At 46.9% G+C, this 20827-nt stretch overlaps 1 non-coding gene across 1 annotated transcript; it reads right to left on the bottom strand.

Moving 5' to 3' along the window:
• Positions 1 to 19954: 19954 nt before the first annotated feature.
• On the bottom strand, positions 19955 to 20026 carry trnaw-cca (transfer RNA tryptophan (anticodon CCA)). Its single transcript has one exon. It is a non-coding gene; the product is annotated as a tRNA-Trp (tRNA).
• Between the last annotated feature and the right edge of the window lie 801 nt (positions 20027 to 20827).

Here is a 20827-nt window from a genome sequence, read left to right as displayed (position 1 = left end):
GTCAAGAAGGCATACGGCATGCTTGCCTTAATCGGTTGGGGCATAGAGTATAAAAATTGACAAGTCATGCTGCAGGTGTACAGAACCTTAGTTCGGCCACACTTAGAATATTGCGTGCAATTCTGGTCGCCACACTACCAAAAGGACGTGGAGGCTTTGGAGAGGGTACAGGAGAGGTTTACCAGGATGTTGCCTGGTCTGGAGGGTATTAGCTATGAGGGGAGGTTGGATAAACTCGGATTGTTTTCACTGGAACGACGGAGGTGGAGGGGCGACATGATAAAGGTTTACAAAGTTATGAGCGGCATGGACAGAGTGGATAGTCAGAAGCTTTTTCCCAGAGTGGAAGAGTCAGTTACTTGGGGACACAGGTGAGAGGGTCAAAGTTTAGAGAGGATGTGCGAGGCAAGTTCTTTACTCAGAGGGTGGTGAGTGCCTGGAGCTTGTTGCCGGGGGAGGTGGTGGAAGCAGGTATCATAGAGTCGTTTAAGAGGCATCTTGACAAATACATGAATAGGATGGGAATAGAGGGATACGGACCCCGGAAGTGCAGAAGGTTTTAGTTTAGGCAGGTATCAAGATCGGCGCAGGCTTGGAGGGCCGAATGGCCTGTTCCTGTGCTGTACTGTTCTTTGTTCTTTGTTCTAACAGACCCGGGATCACTAAACACAAAACCCAGTCTGTTAATCACTTTTAGCGACTGGACTTTGTGTGTGTCCCACAACATCTCTCACACCTTCGATGTGTGAATAGAGCAAACCTGGTTCAAATTGAAATTATCCCAGTAAATGTACTTTACAGGAGCCTTTTGGTTAATGAAATTCAGTCGCTGAGACGCTTAAGGTGCCATCGTTATAAACCTGTCGTTAATTAGTTCAAATCATTTCATTCACATTAAAAATTAAATTGGGATTTATGCTGTGGAAACGTTTACATATCTGGATCAATCAGCTTTTCTGCCACATGCAATTCAGCCTTTTCCTGACACTCGTAATCAGGAGATGGTGCTATCACAGAAAGGGAAGATCAATGGGGCTTTAAGTCAGCACCTGATTCACACCAGGATGAGTCTGATTTCCTTCCACTCTGATTAATGTTGTTCTTATCTACCATCATCTTCATGTACCCTGATTGTAAATGACTGGAATCATTGGTCCAATTGTCTTCTGTATGAGGTCACAGCCCTGGGCTCATGTGTGTTGTGTTGACCTTGGAGTGGCAGCTCAAAGGTATCTGAACAGGAGAATCAATGTCAGCGTAAGACAAAATGAGAGCAAGTGAGATAGAGACAGAGAGAGGGTGGGAGATAAACAGAGAGTGAAAGGTAGAGTGTGAGAGACAGACAGAGGGTAAGAGAGAGCGAGACAGAGGGGGAGATTCAGAGAGGGGGAGACACATACAGGGTGGGAGATAGAAACAAACGGTGAGAGTGAAAGATAGAGACAGAGAGAGGGAGCAAGAGACTGACCACGAGAGACAGAGTGAATTTCAAAACTTGAGATTGATATATTTTTGTTCAGTTAGGTTATGAAAGGATGTGGAACCAACCTGGGTAAATGTAGTTGAAATACAGATCAGTCATGATGTTATTGAATGGTGGACCAGGCTGGAGGGACTGAATGGCCTCATTACGCTCATGTGTTCCTCTATTTTACAGATTCACTGAGACTGATGCCCTGAGGCTCTCCTTGCAATATCAGGACCTTCTCTTCGTGACAGTTATGGAGCAAGGATAATCAGGGTGGTCTAGACAGGACAACAACCTCCCCATCATAGACACCAGGTATCAAGTGATACATCTGGAGAGATGGCACTCTCCTCGGGACAGGATCAAAATGGTCCTCAAGTTAGTGTGAGATAGAGAAAAAATAATCAGAAAGATTACAGATAACTCACCAGAAGATTTTTTAATTTAAACTTTTGACATTTCACATGATGCGGATGATTTAGATCCCGAAGGACAGGTTGATCTATTTGGACATGCTGGTGTTTGAGGAAGAGTAGCATGAACAGTGAATGTAAAGGAACGTGGGTGGATTGAAACAATGACTGAGGATCCGGACACTGGGAACAGACCATGGATTTCTAGGTACAGCTTCATGAATAAAATTGCTCATCGTTCACTAACTACCAATAATTCACTAACTCAGAAATGTCCCTTCAATAAATGTGCTGGTTAAAGTCACACATTAATTAATCAATTCACAGATTTCATCATCTCAAGTCAATGTTTAGAAATAGATGCATTAGAACTTGAAACACAGATTGTGGCAGTCGACCAAATGTCTGCATCCCCGTCAGTAGACAGAATGTCTGGAGCTCCATCCATAGACAGAATGTCTGGATCCCCCTCCCCAGACAGAATGTCTGGTCCTCTGTCCGTGGACAGAATGTCTGGATCTCCATCAGTAGACAGAATGTCCGGATCCCCGTAGGTGGACCAAATGTCTGGACCTCCATCCACAGGCAGAATATTTGGACCTCCATCTACAGACAGAATGTCTTAGCCTCCGTCCGTAGACAGAATCCTTACACTTCCGTCCACAGACAGAATGTCTGCTGGGCCTCTCTCTGATCTCTCAAAGCAGTTGTCCTGACACAAAGTGGGAGATGGTGAAAAGTTCTCCCACTCCCTGCACCAGGGAAGTGTCTGGTCCAAGTACATTGAGACACATTTCAAACTATTATCGTCAGATCCAGGTTAGCATCAATTTACTTCACATTCTATCATTGTACAGACCCATTCTCATTAAACAAAAGCCGACATCAGATCATGAACAGAGATTTATTCTCTGAAGGCAGCGTGAGTCTGGATCTGGGACAGGAAGTCACTGATGCTGAAGAATAATCCTGTAAATCAGTGGTTTTCAAACTGGGGTCTGTGAACCCCTGCCACTCCGTACAGATTTACCAGGGGGTGTGTGGAGTAATGGGAATGGGATCCATTTCCAGCAAGACTTTGGGAAGTGATCACTGGGCCAGCACTGGGGCTGAGGCAGTTCTGGAAACAGACATGTAACCGGATTAGCAATGCCTTGGACTGACTGAGAATCTCGAGAGAGAAGACGGGAGACCCCAGACACACCAGGAATGGATTCACAGGACTGGGGCTGGGGGAGGTGAGGAAGGAGCCGCCACATCAGCCTTGTTCAGAGGCCTGGAATGATGATTACTCTCAGCTTCATTCACTGTGTACGGCAGCTGGATCCGGAATAAAGCCGCAGTCCCAGTTCCTGGCGGTGTCCTGATGGCAGGAATGCTGAACACCAGGCAGTGAGTCAGAGATATTCCAGTGCACACAGGCTGGGAAACAGCAGAGGGGGAGAAAAATACACTGAAACACTCAGCAACTGTGCAGTGAGTAGGCAGGTGGTGGAGGGTTACACCTGAAACTTACAACAGGAGCCACAAAGCCTAATCCCACTCCAGGAAGAGCAGGCAGGTGTCATGTGGTGAAGTATTTAACAGGCAGGTTGCTGAACCTGTCAAGTTATCTTTCAGCTGAAGGGAGGATAAAAGTTTTCACATCATCAATCACATCTATGTACACTATACTGGACAGTCCTGGTAAACTTTCCTGTAACTCCCTTTAACAGATCACTGATGAATTCTACATTCAGAAATGTAAATGTGAAAGGAGGTTATAGTATAATTTAGATGGGGAGGGGTCCGTGATTACTAATCCATTTAAAAAGGGGTCCTTCAACCAAAACACTTTGAGAACCACTGCTGTCGATTTGATGTAACTCTATGTACTCAATGTAATGCGGGGTCAGTGGTGGAGTTCCACAGCAGGAGTGATCTCAGAGTAACTGTCGGGATTGTGCCTCCCGTGGATGTTGCAGATTGTGTATTTTTAGTTATCCTGGTGTCGAACACTCACAAATCAATAAAACAGGGAATTCCTGGAAACACGCTTCTTTATCCGAGGATCAAATATTTGTTGTATAATTGTACCAGCAGTTAACAGGCTTCTGTCAGCTCCTCTGTCTGCTATTTTAATGGCTTTAACCTGTTTCTTTGAAATGAATTTATTTAAAATGAGTTAATACCTGTCTTAAAATAGAACAGAGGCATTTAAAGGGAATGTGGATAAGCAGGATTGAGAAAGGAATAGAAGGATATGTTAATGGGATTAGAACAAGACGGATGGGAAGAGGCTGTGTGAGGCATTAACACTGACACAGACCAGTTGTGGTTGAATGGCCTGTTTCTGTGCTGTGAATCTATGTAAATCGATGTAAAAAGATTGGACTTGCAGGAAGAAGGCAGCCATATTTCCTGCCTGCCTCCAGGCCAATCAGTTTAACAGCATGTATTGGTTACTGTAGTGATATTGTGCTTACTGCCTTCTATATGTGGGTTCATCCATTACGGAAGGTACAGCAGGTATGCAGCCATAAGGCCCAACTTCAAATCCACAGACCAACAAGCTTACAGAATCACAGGTGCAATTTAGTCCAATCCTGCATATTGGAAACTACCTTTTACATCCATCTATAAACAGGTGCTGCATGTTCATCACAAACTGATTTATTTTTATGCTTTACAACAGGACACACCCTGGTGTCAGGTTTCTATGGATACCAGGATCTAGAAAATTCATTCAGGCAGAACAGTTTGTTCTGGTACTGCCTTACACGGATGTTACATTTTCTAATAGCGTTGTTCTCTCCAACAAAACCCCACAACACTGCAAGTGAAGTGAAAAATTACAGCACTTTACAGTTGGGCCTTCTAATTTGACAGATGATCATTTCACACAAACATGTTGAACCCTCCACAAGTTACCCTGATATGGAAATAGGGAAAAGAAATGAGACCATTTTTTGTTGAAAAACTGTTTAAAGCAATGAAGTGATTTCAGAGAGCAGTAGCTTCAATTCGGTGAAAGACGCCCTTTGGTCTGCCCGAAACTTGCTGGTCTTCCAGCGAAAAGAGTTGTCCACCACCGAATGTTGCAGACTGGCACATTCCAAGTTCCAGGACGACGTGCTGAGGGATGCACTAAAGCTTGGGGCAGCCGCAGCAAAGGCTCAATGGGGAAAGACCTCAGTGTAAGGTCCCCCCACCAAGCTGAACTGAGGGGCTGGATCCATGGAAAACCCCTCGAACTGTATTGGGAAAATTTTGTGTGCTGTAAATGTAAAAATGTATATGGCATGACAATGAAATGGAAAGGTTGTGAGGCAACTCATAATTGTATAGAAGGAAACTGATCACCTTTGCACTGTTTGTATTTTTTGACTTTTTGCTGGTTTAAACTGTTTGGGAATGTAATTTTTTGAGATTTTTATCAATAAAGTATATTTTGGAAAAAAAAAAGTAGCTTCTTGAAAGCAAGGTTGGTTACCAGAGACAAGTGGATCATTTGGTAATTAACTCAAAAGGTTTTACCTGCTTCACTTCTTACATCCTTTACCTAAACCAGCACTGACTGGAGTTCCAATTTGTCAGTTTCCAAAATCCCAATGCTCTCTCCGTGATGCTGCAAATCATATTAAATTATTCAGACTTCTCATGAATTAATTCAATAACCAACACAAGAATCATCGGTTTAAAATTCATTTCAGAGTCTTAGAGTCATTTATTTATGACACTGACGGAGGCCATTCGGTCCATTGAGTCCATACCAGCTCTCTATGGAGCAATGCAGTCAGTCCCACTCCCCGGCTCGATCCCTGTAACCTTGCAAGTCTATTTCTGTCAGGTGGCCATCCAACTTCCTCGTGAAGTCATTGATCATCTTCGCTTTCACCACGCTTGTGGGCAGCGAGTTCCAGGTCATTACTTCCCACTGTGTAAAAAAGTGCTTCCTCATAGTTCCCCTGCCTCTTCTGCCCAAAACTTTCAATCTGTGTCCCCTAGCCCTTGTACCATTTGTTAATGGGAACAGGTTTTCCTTGTCTAACTTATCTACTGACTGTCATAACCTTGTACACTTCTATTAAATCTCCACCCAGCTTTTCCAAGTTCCAACTGTAACTAAAATCCTCCAGCCTTGGAACCATTGTGGTAAATCTCCTCTGCACACTCTCAAGGACCCTCACATACTTCCTAAAGTGCAGTGACCAGAACTGCATGCAGTAATCCATTTGGCCCCTAACCAGAGCTATATAAAGGTTTAGCATACCTTCTCTGCTTTTGTACTCACTGCCTTTATTTATAAAGCCTAAGATCCCATATGCTTTACCAACCACTCTCTCAATATGTCCTGTCACCTTCAAAGATCTATGCACATGTACCCCCAGGTCCCTCTGACCCTGCACACTCTTTAGAACTGTGCCATTAGGTATACATTGCCTCTCCCTATTCCTTCTGTCAAAATGCATCAACTCATACATAACAGTATTAAATTCCATCTGTCACCTCTCTGCCCATTCTGCTGGCCTATCTATGTCCTGTTGCAAACAGTTCATATCATCCTCACTGTTTGCCTCACCTCCAAGTTTGGTGCAATCGGCAAATTTTGAGATTCTACTCTATATTCCAAGATCCACATATTTTATACATAGCAAGAAAAGCATTGATCCCAGCACATTCCCCAATCCAAAAAGCAACCATCTGCGACAACTCACTGTTTTCGGCCCTGAAGCCTATTTTCTTTCCATTTGGACACTGACCCTCCTATTCCATGAGCCTCAAGTTTGTTAACCAGCCTTTTATGTGGTGCCTTATCAAAGGCTTTCTTCAAATCCAATGGCGCAGTGGTTAGCACCGCAGCCTCACAGCTCCAGTGACCTGGGTTCAATTCTGGGTACTGCCTGTGCGGACTTTGCAAGTTCTCCCTGTGACCGCGTGGGTTTTCGCCGGGTGCCCTGGTTTCCTCCCACAGCCAAAGACTTGCAGGTTGATAGGTAAATTAGCCATTATAAATTGCCCCTGGTATAGGTAGGTGGTAGGGGAATTGAGGGAAGGTGGGGATGTGGTCGGAATATGGGATTAATGTAGGATTAGTGGAAATGGGTGGTTGATGGTTAGCACAGACTCGGTGGGCCAAAGGGCCTGTTTCAGTGCTGTATCTCTAAATAAAATAAATAAACAACATCCACTGCATTTCCTTCATCAACCTTCTCTGTTATTACATCAAAAAATTCAATTAGATTAGTCAAGCATGATCTGCCTTTTACAAATCCATGCTGGTTATCCTTAATTAACTCAAACCACTCTAAGTGTCCATTGATATTTTCCCTGATTATCATTTCTGAATCCTTATCCAACACTGATGTTAAATTAACGGGCATGGAGTTGCTTGGACTGTCCTTACACCCTTTCTTGAATCAGGGTGTTATTTGCCACTCTCCAATCCCCTTATCCAGGGAAGATTGGAGGATTATGGCAAGCCCTTCCTGGAGGGAGTCTGGAGCGGTGGTGGACCTCTGAGGAACCAACTACCGGCGAGCCTATCAAGTGAGACCCAGGCGCGGGGCCTTCAATTACCTGGAGGGGAGTTGGAGAGGCAGCGGATCCTGTGAGGAACCACAATTCAGGAAGGATGAGAAGGTCATTGTGAGGGTACAGAGGAGATTACGTTCAAGATTTACCAGTTTATAAGCAAATGCAGAGGCAAGGAAAGGTGCAGGGCAGATCAAATAATAGGAAGCTGTGTTTGGTTGGAAGGCAGGAGTGATTAAATGACAGAAGAGATGATGGTGCAAGGCAAAAGTGGGAGCAAACAACATTTAGAAGGCATAGATACCAGGAGTGAGACTTAAACCCAGGCAGACACATGTCTACTGGATTTTAAGTCCAACACCTTAACCACTCAGCCATCCTGATGCAGTAGCCAAATCCAACAAAATGAAATTTAATGTGATTCAGGTGCCATCTGGCCTTTTACAATCTACAATTATGACTCATCTCCCACGCTAAATTGGACCCTTCATGATCTTATAAACCTCAATCAGATCACCCCTCAGTCTAGGTTTCTCTCAGATGTGGGATCCCAACTCTTTTAGTCTAACTTGATAACGAAGATGTCTTATACTGGGAATTAGTCTAACGTCTCTCCTCTGTACCCTTTCCAAGGCCTCAATATCACCCATCATGTGAGGAGACCAGGACTGGACACGATATTCCATGTGAGGCCTGACCAAGGTTTCATAAAAGGACAAATTCGGGACATCTCAGATACTGAAGGAGTCCGTGTCCAGAAGCAGCAAGACCTGGACAACATTCAGGCTTGGGCTGCTAAGTGGCAAGTAACATTCACAATACATAAGTACCAGGCAATGACCATCTCCAACAAGAGAGAATGTAACCAACTCCCTTTGACGTTCAACAGCATGACCATCGCTGAATCCCCCCACCATCAACATCCTGGGGGTTACCATTGACAGAAGCTTACTGGACCATCCATATAAATATTGTGGCACCAAGGGTAAATCAGAGGCTGGGAATTCTTGGAATTCTGCAATCAGTCACGCAGCTCTAGGCACTTGGTGAAAAGCTCATCAGGAGAGCTGGTGCAATGGACTGATCAGGTGTGCAGAAAAGTGGCAAATGGAGTTCAACTCGGAGAAGTGTGAAGTGATGCATTTGGGGAGGTCAAGCTGTCAAAGGAATACACTATTAGTGGGAGAATACTGAGAGCTGTAGAGGAAGTGAGGGACCTTGAAGTGAATGTCCACAAATCCCTGAAAGTAGCAGGACAGGTTGATAAGTTGGTTGAGAACGCTTATGGAATCATTTCCTTTATTAGCCGAAGTATAGAATATAAGAGCAGGGAGGTTATGCTGGAACTGGATGAATCTTTAGTTAAGCGCCAGCTTGACTTCTGTGTGCAGTTCTGGTCACCTCATTACAGAAAGGATGTAATTGCACTGAAGAGGATACAAAGGAGATTTACGAGGATGTTGCCAGGACTGGAAAAATGCAGCAATGAAGAAAAATTGGAAACCATAGAAACCATAGAAAAATTACGGCACAGGAGGAGGCCATTCAGCCCATTGTGTCCGTGCAGGCCGAAAAAAATCGAGTCGCCCAATCTAATCCCACCTTCCAAAACCTGGTCCATAGCCTTGCCGGTTACAGCACTTCAGGTGCATGTCCAGGTACCTTTTAAAAGAATTGAGGGTTTCTGCCGACACCACCATTCCTGGCAGTGAATTCCAGACACCCAGCACCCTCTGGGTGAAAAACTTTCTCCTCATGTCCCCTCTAATCCTTCTGCCAATCACCTTAAATCTGTGCCCCCTGGTAATTGACCTCTCCGCTAGGGGAAATAGGTCCTTCCTGTCTATTCTATCTGGGACCCTCATAATTTTTTACACCTCTATTAAGTCAACCCTCAGCCTCCTCTGTTCTAAGGAAAACAACCCTAGCCTATCCAATCTTTCCTCATAGCTACAACTTTTGAGTCCTGGCAACATTCTGGTAAATCTCCTCTGTACTCTCTCCAGTGCAATTATGTCCTTTCTGTAATGTGGTGACCAGAACTGTATGCAATTCTCCAACTGTGGCATAACCAGCATTTTATACAGTTCCAGCATTACATCCCTGCTTTTGAATTTTGATTGAAATTTGATTGAAATGTACAAAATTGTGAGGGGCCTGGATAGAGTGGATGGGAAGGGCTTATTTACCTTATCAGAGAGGTCAGTGACTAGGGGGGTCATCGAATTAAAGTGATTAGTAGAATGATTAGAGGGGAGATGAGGAAACGTTTTTTCACCCAGAGGGTACGAGGACTCTGGAAATGAGTGCCTGCAAGGGTAGTTGAGGCAGAAACCCCCTACTCATTTAAAAGGTGTCTGGATGTGCACCTCGAGTGCCTGAACCTGCAGGGCTACGGACCAAATGTTGGACAATGGGATGAGGCTGGGTGACTCATTTTTTGACTGGTGCAGAGACGATGGACTAAGCAGCCTCTTTTTGTGCCGTCGACTTTCTATGATCCAATGCAGACACGATGGGCCGAATGGCCTGCTTCTGCACTGTAAAAATTCTGTGATTCTTGACTCTCCAAAACTTGTCCATCTACAAGGCAGAAGTCAGGATGAGTGCAGCTCCAACAGCACTCTAGATGCTCAACATCATTCAGGACAAAGCAGCCCATTTGATTGTCACCCCATCCACCACCTCCATTCTCTCCCTCCATCACTGACACACGGTGGCAGCAGTGTGTACCATCTACAAGATGCAATGCTGCAACCCGCCAAGGCTCCTTTGACAGCACCTTCCAAACACAAGACCTCCACCACCTTGAAGGACAAGGGCTGCAGATTCATGGAAACACCACCATCTGCAAATTCCCCTCCAAGTCACCCACCATCTGATCTGCAAATATATCGCTGTTCATTCACTGATGTTGGGTCAAAATCCTGGATCTCCCTTCCTAACAGCTCTGTGGGTGTACCTACACCACATGGAGTGCAGCAATTCAAGAAGGCAGCTCACCGCCACCTTGTCAAGGACAAATGGGGATGGGTAACAAATTCTGGCCTTCCCAGCGTCACTCACAACCCATGCAAGAATATGCCTCATCTTATACTCAATTGTCCTCTGAATGCAGCCCAACCCTCTATTTGCTCCAGCTATCACTTCACAGCATTGCTGCTGTAACTTTAGAGATCTGTGCACTAGAACATCCAGATCTCTGCTCAAAATTATTTTCTTTCTCCACCTGCTTTAATGTTTTTCCCTGAAGGGTGTATGAATGTTGAGCATTCGCCCTTGTCCACATGAATAACACTGCACTTACCCAAATTAAACATCATTTACCAGTCATGAACCCAATCTCCCAACACATTAAGATCAGCCTGAAACAGTCGAGCATCGTCTACAGTCTGAACACTCGCACAGATCTTCAAATCATCTGCAAGTTTACAGATGGTGCCCCCTACACCTACATCCAGATCATTAATAGAAATAGTAAAGAGCAACAGTCCCAACACCGATCCCTGTGGGACACCACTGGTAACTGGTCTCCAAACAGATCCAGATCCATCTGTAACTACCTTCTGCCTACGTCCTGCCAGTCAGTTCCCAATCCAGCTCAATATATTACCACTGATACCAGGGACTTTAATCTTGTCGAGAAGCCTCTTGTGTGGAACCTTATCAAAATCTTTTGGATGAGATCAGCTAATTGAACACAGGCCGGATATTCGGCCTAGTCATGTCCTGCTCTGTGTGTGGGTCTCAGGACTACACAAGGTGAGATCAGTTCACTGAGCACAGGCCCTTCCTGCTCTATATGGTGCTCAGTACCTCATCAAATGAGAATAACTAACAAAGAACAAAGAAAATTACAGCACAGGAACAGGCCCTTCGGCCCTCCAAGCCTGCGCCGATCCAGATCCTCTATCTAAACATGTCGCCTATTTTCTAAGGGTCTGTATCTCTTTGCTTCCAGCCCATTCATGTATCTGTCTGGATACATCTTAAAAGACGCTATCGTGCCCGCGTCTACCACCTCCGCTGGCAACACACCACAGGCCATGGAGCCTCGGCCCATCCTCCCCTGATTGTGGTTCAGTGCCAACCAGGTCAGATCAGCTAATTCAGCACAGGCCGGAGATGGAAGCTGGACCTTTCCTGCTCTGGGGACTCCGTACCATACCAGGAGTGACGAAGTAAAATACCACACTCCGGGGATGGAGCCTATGATTTCTCTGTTCTGTGTGGGGCTCTGTGCAACACCGTGTGAGATGAACTATCATCCCTCAGGCTGAGGAAGGAGCCTGGGCCCAGTCTGTTCTGTGTGGCTCCTACCACACTGGGTGGGATCAGTTAACTCAACACAGGCCATGAATACAACCAAGCCCTTTCCTGCTCCGTGTGGCTCAGTATCACACCAGGTGGCATCAGTTAACACAGCACAGACTGGGGCTGGAGCCTGGGCCTGTCCTGCTCTGTGGACTCAGTAACACAATCTGTGAGATGAACCTTTTTAGAAAGACTTTAGTGTATTTAACTCTGTCCAACACTGTGAGGCAGCTTTCTGTGTTTATAAAAAGTGTAATTTATTGACTGGTCTCTTGGATCAAACAGGGTAACAGACAGAGGTCTGTGTGCAGAGGGTTTGGGGGTGAGCTCTAATTCCTAACCCTTTCTGGATTGTGAGGAATAAAGAATGAATGAGAGAGAGAGAATGTGGGAGAAGGGATGATGGAAGAATTTGTCCTTGAACCTGATTAAAAGTGGCTCAAACGCAAGATAATATTAAGATATCAAGAGCAGAACATTAACATAATCTGAGTTCCGCGATCTGGTCGGGTCCCATTCCCCTGAAGTGAGGAATGAACGGGTGAGGAAATTCCACCTGGAGTTATATTTGTCTCCAATGAAGATGAGTTCATAGTGAGGATGGAATAGCTCAGTTGGGAGAACACTAGATTGAAGAACCAGGATACAATCCCTGGTTTCATCAGTTTTAATTTGGTGACTCCTTCATTTTAAGTGGAGAGAATCAGAGGGGAGATTTTCCACTCTTGACCCCATGGGCTGAATTTTAAACTAACGGTGCGGCTCTCGGCAGAGGCACCGGAAGCAGGTGTCGTCACCACACGAGTGAAATGTGGCCGGCCGACCCCGATCACGGAGCAGCCGACCAATTAATGAAGGGGAGACGTGGGGCCCGTGGAATCAAGGACCAGAGGCACGGAACGAGGTACCGATGGCACCGACATCTGACACAACGGCAGGTGCTGGCACCATATTAAAAGGGCTGCCAGCCCTGCATTCACTGCTGCCTGGTTTAAAGGAGTGTCTTCCTGAGAACCCTCTGCTGTCCCAGGACCCGTTCTGCTGCCTCTGCTGCCTGATGGGTAAGGAGCTGAACACGAACCTGCAGCGTCCATGACTGAAAGAAGACACCAGGTGGCCCCATGGTTTAGCGATGTCTCCCTGCATGTTCTCCTTCAGGCTGCAAGGGAAAGGCGGGAAATCCTCTTCCCCAGGGGCAGGAGGAGGAGGCCTGCCCACCTGGCCAAGCAAAGTTGGCTCGAGGTATTGGGGGAGGTCAGCAGCTGTGGGTTCACCCCCAGGACATGGATCCAGTGCAGCAAGTGGGTCAATGACCTGATGCGGGCTGCTCAGGTGAGAACTCTAAACACGTTGGACCCTTTGGACATTGCATGTGGCAGAGTGAGAGGGAGTGTTTGGTGGAAAGGGAGTGACCACCCAGTCATGTGTATTGGGAAGGGCAGCAGGACATGCTGCCTGAGGCTTGGCTGCATTTCAGTGAGAGGCGCACGTCAGTCATTGCATAACCTCACACAGTCCCTCGAGAGGGGCCGCATGCAGGAGACTTATGTGTGTCCCCATCATGGACTGCTGGACTATCACCATCAGAGATGTTGGGCTTGTCCCCGCTGGGAGACTAATTTTGTTCATCATTGTGTCTGCAGGAGAAGACAGCCCACAATTGGAAAGAGCGTGTCAAGACTGGCGGTGGAGTGCCTTATCTCCAATGTCCTCATCCCGATGGAGGAGGAGGCCATGGAACTGGCTGGGCAGCAAGGCAGCTGCTCCATAGCTGATGGAGAGACAGGGAGACCTACCCAAGAGAGTGAGTGAGCATCTCCTGGGGCACAAGGGAGCATCTGCTGCAAAGGAGCCACACTGCTCATCTGTTCACCACTGCATCAATGGAGCTGCACAGTCGGGGTGGTTGGAATGTCCCGATGGGAAGACCCTAACCCTTCAATGTCCCTGTTTTCACATGCAGGCCCGGATGAATGACAAGAGCGAAGAGCTGGAGAGACTGGGGGACAGCCGGACACCTCTGAGGAGGAGGAGGGAGCCTCAGAGGGTGCACCGTCACATCATTCCCCCGCATCCTCCACCAGCACAGAAACTCTTACACGGTGGGTATCCGATCGCGGTTCGATTCGAGCTCACAAGCTGGTGAGCACATCACAGACAGGCCCGGGCAGCTGACGGAGGCTGTGACAGCCGAGGCCACTGACAGAGGGAGGACTGTGGGATGCCAGGCCCATGCTGAGTCCTAGGCTGATGACGTGCCACTGGTGTCACCGGTAGCACTGGAAATGCTGCAGCTGCAGCGAGAGGTCAGGCAACATCTGGCAGAGATGCCAAAGGCTATGTGTACTCAAGCAAGGATGATGGAGGTGTCCATCCAGGCCTTGGGTTCTGCACTGTCTCTGATGGGGGTGTGTCTGGCTTCCTCCATTGAGAGATTGGTGACTGTCATGGAGAGCCAGATCCAGCCGACCAATCAGTGGTTGCCGGAGATGTTCGCAGACCTGCACTCCATCACTTCGTCCATTAGCTCGATCCAGTGGTGACAAGGTGAGAGGGGGGACGAGGCACCTGAACTCTCCACCAGGTCCACGTCCCTCTCAGGTCAGCAGGGAGGTACAAGTGTGTCTTATAAGGTGGAGGAGCAGCTGGCTGCTACATCTGGGGTCTTCTCTCTGGGTGCTCCTGGTGTGGACAGTAGCTCCAAAGCCCCTCTGCCAGTGACACCAGTGATGCCAGCACCTCCATCATCCTCGATGACAGAGGGGGTCCCTGTACCTGTGCAGGAGGAACTCAGTGTGCCAGGGCCCTCCAGGCCTCAGGCAGTGAGAGGACAGCCGCCAATGTCATCCCAAGCCATGGGGCAGCAAGGTCAGCAGCCTGTCTCCTCCTCAGCTGACAGAGCAGGGGGAAAACCATGTAGGAGCACCCGGAAAAGATTTCAGAAGAGCACCTAGATTCACTTTGGGATTCACGGGTGAATGTATATTCCAGATGGATGGGGTTGCGTTTGATGTCACATGGAATAAAGAAATGTTGTTCTCTCACTATGTCTCCTTCCTAGTGTTGATGCCCTTTGGGACTCCATTTAAATACTTCCTCCCAAGGGGCTGGAAGTGAGGGACCAAGCCCCGAGCTCATAAAGCTTCGGCCTTTCCACTGTGCGATGTGTACCTGGGCGCTGCAGTACAGAAGGAAGGAGGTGACAACAGGGCTGCTGAAAGCTAAGGCTTTATTGCTGTGGTTCCAGAAGGGGAGGTGGTGGCGTCGTGGTAATGTCACTGGACTAATAATCCAGAGGCTCAGGCTAATGCTTTGGGGACATGGGTTCGAATCCCACCATGGCAGATGGTGAAATTTGAATTCAATTAATAAAAAATCTGGAATTAAAAGCCATTCTAATGGTGACCATGAAACCATTGTCAATTGTTGTAAAAACCCATCTAGTTCACTAATGCCCTTCGGGAAGGAAACCTGCCATCCTTCCCTGGTCTGGCCTATATGTGACTCCAGACCCACAGCAATGTGGTTGACTCTTAAATGCCCTCTGAAATGGCCTAGCAAGCCACTCAGTTCAAGGGCAATTAGGGATGGGCAATAAATGCTGACCTAGCCAGCGATGCCCACATCCCACGAACGAATAAAAAAAAATGAATTTTTAAAAAAGGGGGTAAGGCTCAAGGGAAACGTGCATGTATAAGGGTGTCTCGTGTCTCTCTTGGTGGCTTTCCTGCTGTGCCTGAGGCCCTTCATCTGGCATTGCCTGGCATCCTCCGCATCCTCATCATCAGAGGAGGCATTGCACTCCATGATATCCTCACTGGTCAACACCTCACCCCTCTGTAGTGCCAGATAGTGCAGTGCACAGCAAACCACCATGATACGTGAGACCCTCGCTAGGGCATACTGAAGGGATCCACTGGATTGCTCTCGGCACCTGAATCTCATCTTCAAGAATCCAATGGCATCCTCGATGGTCGCTCGGGTGGCAGGTGTTGTACCTCTCCTCTGCATCTGTGCGTGGGTTCCTCACAGGCGTCAGTAGCCATGTCCTCAGTGGGTAGCCCTTGTCCCAAGGATCCATCTCTGAAGGCACATGGGGGTGGGGGCACGGAAAAGTTCTGTCACCTGGGACTGCCTTGCTATACAGGTGTTGTGTCTGCTTCCTGGGAATCATGCATACGCCTGTAGGATACATTTGCGGTGGTCGCAGACCAGTTGCATACTGAGCAAGTGGAAACCCTTCCTGTTGAAGGCTGCTGGCTGGTCTACAGAAGCCTTGATGGCCAAGTATGTACAGTCAATGACACCCTACACCTGGGGGAATCCAGTGATGGTCCCGAATCCTATAGCCCTCTCAGCTTGACTGTTTGGATCAAAGCACACATAGTCGCCGGCCCTCCTGAACAGGACATTGGTGATGTTGATGTACTGATTCACCACAGACTGTGAGGTTCTGCACCTATCTCCAGTGGATCCCTGCAACGATCTGGTGGTGTAGGAGTTCAGTGGCACAGGGACACTGGCATCAGATGCCCACCAAGACCCATGGGGCCAACTGCACCATGGCAGAGAGATCAGTGACGACCTCCATGGAGAGGTGCAGTCTGCGGAGACACTGTCACTCGGGCATTTGCAGGTAGTTGAACCTCGGCTGATGTGTTCCTCTGCCTCCTTCTCCAGCCTTTTGTTCAAGGCTGGCCCTCCTGTGGGCCCCCAAGCTGCTGTGGTGCCTGCATCTCCCTCCCTCTCTCTCATAGAGTCATACAGCACTGAAACAGGCCCTTCAGCCCACCGAGTCTGTGATGACCAACAACCACCCATTTATATAATCCTACATTAATCCCATATTTCCTACCACATCCCCACCATTCTCCTCGCACCCACCTACACTAGGGGCACTTTACAATGGCCAATTTACCTATCAACCTGCAAGTTTCTGGCTGTGGGAGAAAACCAGAGCACCTAGCGGAAACCCACGCGGTCACAGAGAGAACTTGCAAAGTCTGCACAGGCAGTGCCCAGAACTGAACCCGGGTTGCGGAAGTGCAGAAAGTTTTAGTTTAGACATGCATCAAGATCGAGCAGGCTTGGAGGGCCAAATGTCCTGTTCCTGTGCTGTACTGTTCTTTGTTCTTTGTCAGGCTGCGGTGCTAACCACTATGCAGCCACTGTACCTCCTCAATGGGAGCCTCGAATCCAGGGTGAATGAGGCCCATGACAGGTTAGCCTTCCCTGAGTGCAAGGCCTTCACAGTAAACAACACCCAGCCACCTTTACCTCACTTGTCACCCTCAATGAGGTGGCACTGCCCCAATGGCACCCTGGTGTGGCTCCGCCTGCAGAGCTGCCACCTTAGCCCCCAATCCTGACAGTGTTTCCCGATGCCCTTTCCCCCTCCACCCTTGCTGCCAAGTGATGCTACCTCACCCAATGGCTTCCTAGTGAAGCCAACACTCAGCTCCCACTTCCCAGTCACCTCCTTTAACCAGGCGAGGCTGTCAAGCCCCGAGGTTCCCATGTGCCATTGTTCAATTGGACCCAGTGAATAAAACTGCTGACAATCAGATTTAAACACCTGAAACACCTTCTCGCCATGTGGATGTGTGAAGTCCACCCTCCATGTCAGCCACCGACAAAAAGATCCGGTCCGATGTCTTCTGTCCCTAGTTCAGAACAGATTTGACAGAGTTAGAATCATAGAATGTAACTTTTATTCTGGATGTGTGAGAGGAATACATCACACTTTGGGGCTTTTGTAGGAGGATTTATTGATAAAGCTGGGATTTGAGAGGAAGCTGGTTCATGGTTTACAGAACAAATTCAGCCCCTGGGGTGGAGCCAACAGCTGCACCGTCCAATAACAGACAGGACGGGGACACTGTCTCAGGCCCAGTGAGCTCAGTCGATGAAAGCATGAAACTCCGAATCTCAAGCTTTTGAGTTTGAGCCCCATGGTGGGTGTTTATTTTTCCTGTTTCGGCTGATTTTACAGGCATTCTCCAGCTCTGAATTCCTCGGCAGTGAATTCAAGGAGTGTTTGAAATGAGATTCAACAGCATTATCTGAAAGTCTCTCCTTGATTCAGGACTCTTACCTCTCTCCAGCATCTCACTGCTAAAGATTGAACTTTATCTCATTTCATTCTCAGCTGGGGGTCAGTGTGGATCAGTGAGACTTCTGACTGTCTCTCCCTTCACAATCTATCAGTGTTGAGAAAGTAATGGGGAATATTACTCACATGTTGTAATGTTTTATAAACACTTGAGTGTATTTCACGCTGTGTCTAACAGTGTGAGGTCCCCCCTAGTGTGTCAACTTCCTATGTTTACCAACACTTCAGCACAACATTCACATAATGTGAGCTCTGAGATCTGTTCAGATCCCATTCCCAAGAGTTGGAAAGTGGGATTGGGCTGGATCGCTCTTTTTCAGCTGGCACAGACACGATTGCTATATGGTCTTCTTCTGTGCCATAAATTTTCTCCATTTTCTATGTTCTATAAAGTGAGGTGTGATTGGGAGGGGCAATTCCACCAGGGTTATATTTTCTTCCAAAACAATGGTGGCACAGTGGCGCAGTGGTTAGCACTGCAGCCTCACAGCTCCAGCGACTCGGGTTCAGTTCTGGGCACTATCTGTGTAGAGTTTGTAAGCCACACAGTCTGTGGCTGTGTGGGTTTCCGCCGGGTGCTCTGGTTTCCTCCCACAGCCAAAGAAATGCAGGCTGATAGGTAAAATTGGCCATTGTTAATTGCCCCTAGTGTAGGTAGGTGGTAGGAGAATGGTGGGGATGTGGTAGAGAATATGGGGCTAATGTAGGATTAGTATAAATGGGTGGTTGTTGGTTGGCACAGACTCGGTGGGCCGAAGGGCCTGTTTCAGTGCTGTATCTCTAAATAAATAAATAAATGACACAAAGGATACTTCACTGTGAGACTGAAATAGCTCAGTTGGGAGAGTGTTAGACTGAAGATCTCTGGTTCAGTCTGGAGTTCCGTCAGTTCTCCTTTATTCTGCATTGGCCTTTGGTTTCGATCCTCGAGCTGCACAATTTTTACTGAAATTATTTACCCAGCATTGAAGGATTGGGTTGGACTGGAATAGTGAGACATCAAGGATGGGAAATATTTATATCTTCTGTATTTAGCTTATTCACTACAGAGTGTTTCCTGACAACACAGAGCATGTGCAGAGCGATCGTCGACATCATCAGTGCATCCAAACATTTGTCAGCTTGCCAGTATGAATCTGCGCATGCGTGCACCGACGTCATCACGCACCGACACAAGACGGAATGACGTCCAAACATTGCCTCACCCCTCAGTGGCTGCGATCGTCATTTCCATTCCCCACAAAATACCCTGCTTCGGCCGTTCACTCCCGGCCTCGCTGCTTCTGTCCCCTGGACCGCTGCCATCCCACCTCCACCTCAGTTTAGCTTATTCACTATCTCATTCCGTCCTTTCCCCCAGCTTTTGACTCTCTCGGGGCCTGGTGAACATTTGATTTGATGCAATTGTCCTAAACTGAAGCCTTTCCACATCTCTGGGCGGTCAGATACACTCTGTCTGTTTGTTCCTGCTTGTGACCATTAACGGGAACAGCCGCAAATTCAACCTTTATCAGCAAACGGAAGATTATTAAAATGTATTCTGGATTACTCCAGCCCAGTGACAAAGATGCAATGGATGTTATTCAAAATAAGTTCTCTGACATTCTGTGTGCATCTAAAAGTTGGATTTGAAGTGTTAGGAAAACATGTCAAAGTAATAACTGAACATCTGCCAGCACTTACGGCGTTCAAATCCACAGCCTCGGTGTTATTAACACTGCGTTCTCGTCAACTGAACTAAGGAGCTGTGCAGACGGAGCCGGGTGTGGGATGAGACCCACGCTGGGTCGTTTGTGTTTTACTTCGCACACTTGCTGACAGAGTTATTGTATAAACAATAGAGATAGCACATCCCTGAAACATTGTTCCGATAGAAAACTGAGAAATAAGAACTGAGCGTGGAAATTGAACGGATCCAGAAATAAGAACTTTAATCTATTAAAGTCGATTTTGAAATTGAACAATACACGAACAGTTCCGAAAGGTCACTGACCCGATACATTAACTCTGCTTCTCTTTCAACAGATGCTGCCAGACCTGCTGAGTGGTTCCAGCATTTCTTGTTTTTATCCCAACAGAGCGAACTCTCTTCTGATATAAAATCCAGCAGCTTGAGCTGCTGTAAAACTTCACTGAGCCTGACGTGATTTGAACACGCAACCTTCTGATGTGGCGTCAGACGCGCTACCGTTGCGCCACAAGCTCACAAACAGAGAGTTGTGTCCCATTCTTGATAGAATCACTTCTTGTTTCGATTCAGTGAATTGCAATTTAATTCAATCCTCATCTGCTCTCCACTCTGTCAGTTCAATACTTTATTCAAACTGATACTTGGAGTTCTGTTTTACAGGGTGTCTTCTGTTTAAGTATTTACTGGACTCACTACTCTGATTAATCAGACTTTTTGCTGCTAACTGCTGCTTGATACAAAGTGCCCATGAGTTCAGGAATTTCTCCTGGGGAACTGAGTCGGATTTGGCTCAACCATTAAATCCACAAAGTTATTGTCACTGCTGCTGTGCAGGATTTAAAGGAAGGGATTGACCCAAAATGGTTTTAAATGATTACTGACAAATCAGGGCAAAAGGCAGGGCTGACTCCTGTCCGAAATACTGATCAAAACTTTCAGTTTTAAGGAGGTGATGGAGTGTTACAGGTGGAGGAGTTTAGGCAGGAATTCCAGCACACCAGGCTTATATAAATATTGCATCATTTTCTCATGTACCTGCTATTGGACCAGAGGATTTTCCAAAATTTTACATCAACATAAATAAGGTTATTAGAAGCAAGTAAAATATCATTAAAATGGTCCAACATGTTCTGGATTGTTTTCTCTAATACCAGCTGTACAATCACCACAAATTTAATGTAGCTTCACACGGTGGGATTGCGTGTTCCAGTTCTATAAATGCACTTTGAACCCAATAACTTGATTTATTTCTAATGGGTTGGCTGGAGGTACATGATCATCTAAATATTTAAGAATTTTATGTGAAATGAATGCAA

Source organism: Heterodontus francisci, unplaced genomic scaffold (assembly GCF_036365525.1).
Source record: "Heterodontus francisci isolate sHetFra1 unplaced genomic scaffold, sHetFra1.hap1 HAP1_SCAFFOLD_59, whole genome shotgun sequence".
Taxonomy (NCBI): domain Eukaryota; kingdom Metazoa; phylum Chordata; class Chondrichthyes; order Heterodontiformes; family Heterodontidae; genus Heterodontus; species Heterodontus francisci.
Note: the sequence above shows the minus strand (reverse complement) of the source record. Positions and strands in the feature narration are given on the sequence as shown.